Genomic DNA, 7,786 nt, shown 5'->3' on the forward strand with positions numbered 1-7,786 from the left:
TCGTGTTAATAGGGAAAGTTTTGTAAGTTCAAGAGAAAAATTATGGATAGTTTCAAGGGTAAAAGAATTACATTTCTGTGTATCCTTGAAATTGTTAAAAGCCATCTTATTTTCCGGGGTTGTACATACAGGAAGAGTTAAGGAACAAGAATTTGTCTTAAAAAGTAAATTTACTAAAGTCCACAGGTATACGAAATCTTTGTAAAATTTTAATTTTCTTCTTATACCATAGAAAAGGATGAACATTAGTTAAGTAATTTTTATTAGGTTAAATAATTTCAGGCAGAGCTTATACTCAAGAGTTTTATTTTGATAGCTTATATGCAAAAGGCTTTGGTAATCATTTGCGAGGATATTGTTAAGCCTTGAATTTTAAAATTCTGTTTGCACGTACTGCTGTTTTTAAAATGGCAGCTACTCTTTCAAAGCCTAAATTAAGGTAAAGAAAATCATTATTTTATTTTTATTTTTATTTTTTTAAGGTTTATGAAGGAAATGCAAGTCGACACATATGCATAGAAGTATCCAGCTGTTTTCAATTCAGATTGCCTTACATGCATGCTTGTATTGAGAAAAGTCACAATTTTGCTATTGAGTGCTTAACGTTGTGCTTTGACTCATTGTTTCTCGGGAACTTATCAGCACAGGGTGTGAGGAGGCTGGGGAACCGCACAAAATATGGAACGCTTCATGATTTGTGCGTCACCCTGTGCAGGGGCCTTGCTAATCGTGTCGGTATCACTCCAGTTTCAGTATATGTGCCGCTGAAGCGAGCAGGAAATCACTTCTTTAAATGTAAGAGGGAAAAGATGATGTTTATGCAAATTCTATCAATTTAAGGGATGAATAATTTCCATTAACTGATCTATTGAAAGATGAATAATTTCCATCATACTAATTCCCACCAAATTTTTCTGTTATACTTTCTCACTTGAAATCTTACGCAAACTTCTTCATTTCTATGCAATTAAAAGAATTTTTTTTTGTTTTTCTTTAAAGATTTTATTGGGGAAGGGGAACAGGACTTTATTGGAGAACAGTGTGTACTTCCAGGACTTTTTTCCAAGTCAAGTTGTTGTCCTTCCAATCTTAGTTGTGGAGGGTGACATTCAGCTTCAAGTTGTTGTCCTTTCAGTCTTAGTTGTGGAGGGCGCAGCTCAGCTCCAGGTCCAGTTGTCGTTGCTAGTTGCAGGGGGCGCAGCCCACCATCCCTTGCGGGATTTGAGGAACTGAACTGGCAACCTTGTGGTTGGGAGGATGCACTCCAACCAACTGAGCCATCCGGGAGCTCAGTGGCAGCTCAGCTCAAGGTGCTGTGTTCAATCTCAGTTGTGGGGGGGTGGAGCTCAGCTCCAGGTCCAGTTGTCATTGCTAGTTTCAGGGAGCGCTGCCCACCATCCCTTGCGGGACTCGAGGAATTGAACTGGCAACCTTGTGGTTGAGAGCCCACTGGCCCATGTGGGAATTGAACTGGCAGCCTTTGGAGTTAGGAGCACAGAGCTCTAACTGCCTGAGCCACCGGGCCGGACTAAAATAATGGTTTTATTGGTAGTTTATTTTCTATCCATTCTTGCAATTGGCCATTTCAATAATGAAATAATTATTTTCCTGTGTATCCTTAAAATTTTAATCTCCAGGATTTTTTCCTTAAAAGTTGACTCTGGGTGTTTTGTGGAGACTATATTAAGCTGTGGAAATGAGACGACCTGTAAGAAGGTCACAGGGAGAATAGAGGCCAGATGTGAGCGTGACTCAGAAGGCTGTGTGGTACTGGCCCTGGCGGGAGGTAGGGGGGTTGAGATGTGTGTGTACACAGGAGGTAGAAATGACAGGCCTTGCTGATGCCTTGGGAGGCGGGGTGAAGATGAGGAGGAATTCTGGATGGCGGCCATGTTTTCAGCTTGAGCAAACAGCTGAACCAGTTACTGAGCTGGGGAAACTGGGAAGAGGAACTGTGTCATGCAGGGACTCTGTTCCCACTCCGCACATAAGAACGCAGGACATGGTGAGGCCAAAAAGGAACACCCATGGAGCCATAGAGAGGGGAGTCATATCACTATATTCTCTCTGGCGGCTGGGTTGGAGATACAAAAGCAAACATCTGCCAGTACCCCAACAAGGGGTCCTCCTGCACCCCAGTCTCACTGGCGGCCGGGCAAGACACCGGAAGCAGGCTCCACACGATCCGCAACCCGCCTACCGGTTCTATGCCTGCCAACCAACCCCTTGCATAGCCACAGCAGTTATATCAGTGGCTAATGGCTAACCAGTAACAGCTGACGGCCAACTAGTCACAGCTGATGGCCATCTAGTACCCGAGCCACACCTTTCCACCGGAGGCCAAGAGCCTGGAACCTGCTCTCTGGGACTCTGTTCCCACAAACTGATTTCCTGGATGTGGAAGGAATTAAGACTTCCACTTAGAACATTGTACTTTGAAAGCAAAGCATGTCTCCAAATGGAGTTGTCAGCTAGGCAGTTAGATGGAAGAGTCGGGAGACTGGAGGGGTTAGAGGTGTCTTTTAGGAATTCTTGGCATGTCAGATCATGAGACAGGATGAGGTCAGGTAGGGAGAAACTGTACAGGAGACAAGAGAGCCTAGGACTGCATCACAGGAAGCCACCTGTGGGGGCAGAGCCCCAGAAAGTAGTTTCCAGGCTCTCAGCCTCACATAGACAGGTGCTGGCTCAGGTAGTAAATGGCCATCAACTGTGATTGAATGGCCATCAGCTGTGGCTAGTTGGCCGTCAGCTGTAACCAGTGAGCCATTGGCCACTAATATAGCTGCTGTGGCTGTGCTAGCAAGAAGAGGAAGAATGGGGGCTAGCAAGAAGATGGCGGCTGGGCTGGCCAGCGTGGATGGCGGTTTGCGGACAGTGTGGATCCAGCCTCCAGTGAGAGTATAGTGCCACCAGAGAGAATATAGTGGTATGACTCCCCTACCTATGGCTCCGTGGGTGTTCCTTTTTGGCCTCACCATATCCTGCGTTCTTGTGTGGGGAGCGGGAGCAGAGACCCCACCTGGCACCCCGCATGACAAATGGCGCAGCGAGCAGGGTCCCCTGCATGACACCACCATTTAGAAGTTTTTTTTGTGTGTGTGTACATATGTATGTGTGTGCGTGCGTGCGTGCGTGTGTGTGTGTATGTGTGTGTGGCAGAGAGAAGCCTACAAATTATTCTGAAAAACAACAGCAGGAGAGGCAGGAGAGAAACTAGGAAAAGCCTAGTATCCACGGAATACATGAGGAATGTGTTTTAAGAATGAAGAAATGGGTAGGTAAGTTGAATGTAAAGGTCAAGTTAGATAAAAACAGAAACTGTTATTGGATTTGCAACATGAAGTCAGTAAGTGGCTTTGACAAGGACAGAAGCTGGACTGGAGTGGGTCTGAGGAGTGACTGGGTGTGAGGAAGTCCACACTGTGCACAGCCCTTGAGGAGGTTTGCTGGGACAGGGGCAAAGGTGGGTGGAGTCTCTGTAAAATGCATCATAGCCGTAGGAGGATGCGGTGATGTGCTAGTAAATGCTTAACAACCCCCCTTTGGAAAACCAAAGCCTTCATTTGTAGTGATATAAATTCTCCAAGCATGGTCCATGTCAGGTTACCACCTGAATGTTACACAGCTTACAAAATCCCTGAGAACTGACCAATTGGCTCTTAGGGGCCAGTGTGGCCCGCTTGGGCACACCACTGCGTCAGAGGAAAGTGCTTTCTCAGAAGAGTAGATACTAAGACATGTGGGTAAGCTATTGGAAATGGTCCCGAGGGCAAAGAGGGTCTCACGACAGCAAAGGCGTGAACAAGGGAAATGAGGCCGAGGGAACAAGGTGCTGTATAGGTGTGCCGATCTGGGGGTGGGAAGAGGAGGAAGGCCCCTTCTCAGGCTCCTGTTCGCTCAGTGAAACAGGGGAGAATGAGAGTCAGGGGACTTCGGTGCTGTCGGACTTGGAGGATTGTGTGGAGGAGGCATTTGAACAGGAGCAGAGGACAGGAAGGTATGTGCTGGGTGAGAGGGATGTTGGGGGGGGTTATGATGACCTAACCCAGGGTGTGCCTTGCTTGTGGGCGGCTGTTCTCAAGACTGTTGAGTAGTCAAGGGCCTGAGAGGCCAGCGTGGTGAATGTGTCATTTCCATGTACGGTAAAGTGGCCAAAAGTGCTGCAGGAGTTGGGGTGGAAAGGAAGACAGGCAGCTAGGAGCTAAAGCCTCCAGTACGTGTGTGTGAGTGAGTGTGTGTGTGTGTGTGTGTGTGTGTGTGTAGTGAGGGGTGGTCTGGAAGTCCGTGCATGACAGCTATCAGGAGGGGTAGGTGGCATGTGAGTGGGGAGAGCCTTCAAAAGGCAGAGGTTTGTGCAACAGAGAGGGAAGACATGGTCTGTAAGTGGCAATGGCAATTTAGGACAACAGAACTTCTGCCCCCAGTTGTGAGATCCGAGGGGTGTGTGAGAGAGAAAAAGCCCAGTCGCTCTGGCTGCAGTGGAACCTTTTCAGGGTGAGCCAGGGGAAGGAATGGAGCTGGAGCTGGAGGGGTTTGCTGACTGCAAAGTGGAGGTTCCTTTGGCAGGGGAGGTTGGACTGGGGATTGGGTCTGACTGGGGACAAACAACAGGGGCAGTGTGGGGGTGTGAGCAGAGAGCATCGGATTTCTGGCAACAACTGTTGTAAGAACGGGTGTGAGATGTCACCTTGTTCGGGTACAACACATTTCACACTGATATACCCCCAATATTATCAACAAGATGCCAGACTGAGAGCCTATGACTCGTTACCTGATCTAACCCATGAGCTGACTGAAATATGATCAAGCATCGCTTGCCATTCCCCCATCACTGAGCCCCTCAGTCCTTCACCTAGGACTTCCTGACCTCGTAGGTTTCTGGCCTCCAATCTAGACTTCTGGGCCTCTGACATTCCTGCCTGAGAGTCTTTCTCCAAAATCTAATTTCAGATCTCTTTTGTATGTCCTCTTTTGTTTCCTTCTCCTAAAGCTGTCCATTTGTGACCTGTAAAACTGTTTCTTTTACAGGATCCAACTTCCCTTAGTTGTCAGGTTAACTCAAAACATACTACTTCCAAGGGCGTTTTCTTTGATTACTCAAACTTCTCTCCTGAATAAAAGGGAGATTCAAAACATTGGCCAGAGCCCAACCTAATCTTGACTCATGAAGTAGTGTTGGTAGTATTAGTAGTACTAATGCTGTATCGGTAGTGGTCCTGCTTCCTTCTGCAGTCCTTCCAAGAGTCCCAGAGGGAATGACATTGACCACAAGTATTTTTTCTGCAGAACTCAGAAGATTCTTAGTACTCAACCAAGTATGATAATGCAGTCTGTTTGTTACATTAATATAATTGGTAATATAACAGCTGCCAAGTCCTATTTCAGAGAAAAATACCCCATTATGCTGAAGACACAGGATTTCAAATGCTCAATTTTATAACTTGGAATTTTCCATCTTTAGAACCTAGCCTCCAGAAATAAGAGAAATGCTATCCTGTGTTTCTGTTTCTCAGGGTGGTGGCATTCAGTGTAGTAATAGTACAAACGAGAAATTTAACAAGGTTACAGGAACCGCTGATAGAAAATATGAGCCAGTCAATTTAGTGTGGGTACCATTAGCATTAAGTTTTAGTTCTATATTCCTTAAACAAAGGGAGTTCTCTGATGAAATTCTCCATGTGCTTTAGAATGTAAAAAAAAGCAAAAACCCAGGCCCCCAACCAGTCTGTAAAAGGTGTTAAACAATTGGAACATAATAATGGTTTAAAATAATGTGTCCCTGGACATGGCTACTGACTGACCCCACTTACTATATTCAGAGGTATTTCTTCTGACCATAGTGGACGAAGATACCCTCATATTCATGTTGTTTGAGGTCCACAATCTAAGCTTGTTTTGTTGCTCCATTTTTCTATTCGTATTTATTGAACGTCTGCTATGAGCAAGGCACCATTGAGTTTTTAGGGGAAGCATTAATTCATGTAAATAAATAGTTATAACGCAAAGCACATGTGCTAAGAGACATAAGGAGCCCCAAACACTCTGGGAGTTTAAAGAAAGGGGAATTATTTCTTGCCAGGGGATGAGAGAAGGAATCTTAGAGAAAGTGGTATTTGAGTGGTGTGTCAGAGGAATAGTAAGCTTGGGACAGAAGGAAGAGGTAATGGGAAGAACAGCCAAGGTAGGGGAGTTAGTGAGAGCAAAGCTGGGTTGATGTTTGGGATAAGCCAGGTAGACTGGTTTGAGGAGAACACAGGATGCAAATAGAACAGAAATTAGTTTATAGCCAGACTTGTGTGGATTCCAAATTGTCTACAGGAAAAGCAGTGTGTGTGTGTGGGGGGGGTGAGTGGGTGGGGGGGGGCTATTGACAGTTGAGAACACGTATTCTCAGAAGTTAAACCTCCCAGCGCATGCAGGATGGTTTGGAGAAGGGGGAAGCTTGTGCAGAGTTGTGAGCTATGACACTATATGTGTCCCACGTTTAGGGTCTTTTCATGTTATTCTTGTCATCATCATCATCCCCTTTCACAATTATGTATCAGATGCCTACTGTGTGCCAGGCAGAGGCAAGCCATGAGGATACACAAGTGGTCAAGACAGAATGTAACAGAGGGTATATTCTAGGAGTGATCAGATAATGAGTGAGAGTCAGGAGGAAAATTTCCCATTAATAAATTCTACTGAGAAAATAAAACAGAGTATCCTTCCCTTTAAGGAGGAGGGATGGGTAGGTTACAGCCCTCCCACTGAAAACAACTATAAATGCTGGGTAAAATACATTTTTAGAAAACCTTCTTAAAAGCTCAGATACTATAGTGAGGAATTTAACTACCTAGGTTGAAATTGGTAGGAAACTGGAACCTAGAGTTAAGTGAGTTCTGAGCTGATTTGCCCCAGGACAATTCCAATCCAGAAGAACTTGAATTTGGTATTTGGTGACTTAGAGGGGTGGGAGGGAAAAATCCTAGCTCCCTGACTTCAAACTGGGGGACGCCAGTCTCATCATACCAAGTTGGAATTTAAAAGGGGCTGTGCTGTCAGTGTAAGACTCAACCATAAGTAAGCCTTCTCACCCCTGTAATTTGAAATCTCACATCTGCCAAAACCCTGGAGAACTTAGTCCCTTTTCAAATACACAATTAACTTTTTCTAGAAAGTTCTTTTGAAAAATGAAGCTCTCTAAGACCATCTGAAATGAACAACCACAGTTTTAGTTATTCAAATTCTCGTATCTATTCAGAGCGTTTGGTGGATAGGCAAGAAGAAAAGTCCATTGGAAATTCCTGGTTTTGGGTCCAGCATGTAAGTTTAGAAATCGATACCCCATCCTAACAAGTGAAAACAAACTGGAAAACCAACTCTTCTTAAATCTGTAAGAAATGTGAGGTCAGAGGGCCAACCACTGCCCCCCAAAATTGAAGAAACATACAGGCAGATATGGAGAATCACAATTCACTGAGCTGACCCCCACCCCATCCCCAGGACACTTGCTTGAGAACCAATGCTGGGGAAAGAAAACCTGAACTGTGGTTGCTGAGAGCTCAGTGGGGACAAGTCTGAGAGACAGGAACTCCCCCCGGGCACCCAGTCACGGGAGGGATGGGAGGGGGGGGGTCCACACTTGTTGGGAGTTTTAGCTCCTGGAGCTCTACAAGCTTCTCAGTGACTATCAGGGACAATCCTCCCCCACCCCTGCTTCCGGCAGGAGGAGGGGAAAAGGGACAGTTTTGAAATGCACCAGAGCACTCTGTTCTTAACAAGGCTGCCCTGGGGGAAGCTA

General features: G+C 45.6%; 1 non-coding gene across 1 annotated transcript; it reads right to left on the minus strand.

Annotated features, from left to right (window-relative positions):
- Positions 1 to 672: 672 nt before the first annotated feature.
- Positions 673 to 775, minus strand: LOC141571401 (U6 spliceosomal RNA). Its single transcript, XR_012496146.1, has one exon. It is a non-coding gene; the product is annotated as a U6 spliceosomal RNA (small nuclear RNA).
- Positions 776 to 7,786: the final 7,011 nt, after the last annotated feature.

The sequence above is a fragment of the Rhinolophus sinicus genome, linkage group LG04 (genome assembly GCF_036562045.2).
Source record: "Rhinolophus sinicus isolate RSC01 linkage group LG04, ASM3656204v1, whole genome shotgun sequence".
In the NCBI taxonomy this organism is placed as follows: domain Eukaryota; kingdom Metazoa; phylum Chordata; class Mammalia; order Chiroptera; family Rhinolophidae; genus Rhinolophus; species Rhinolophus sinicus.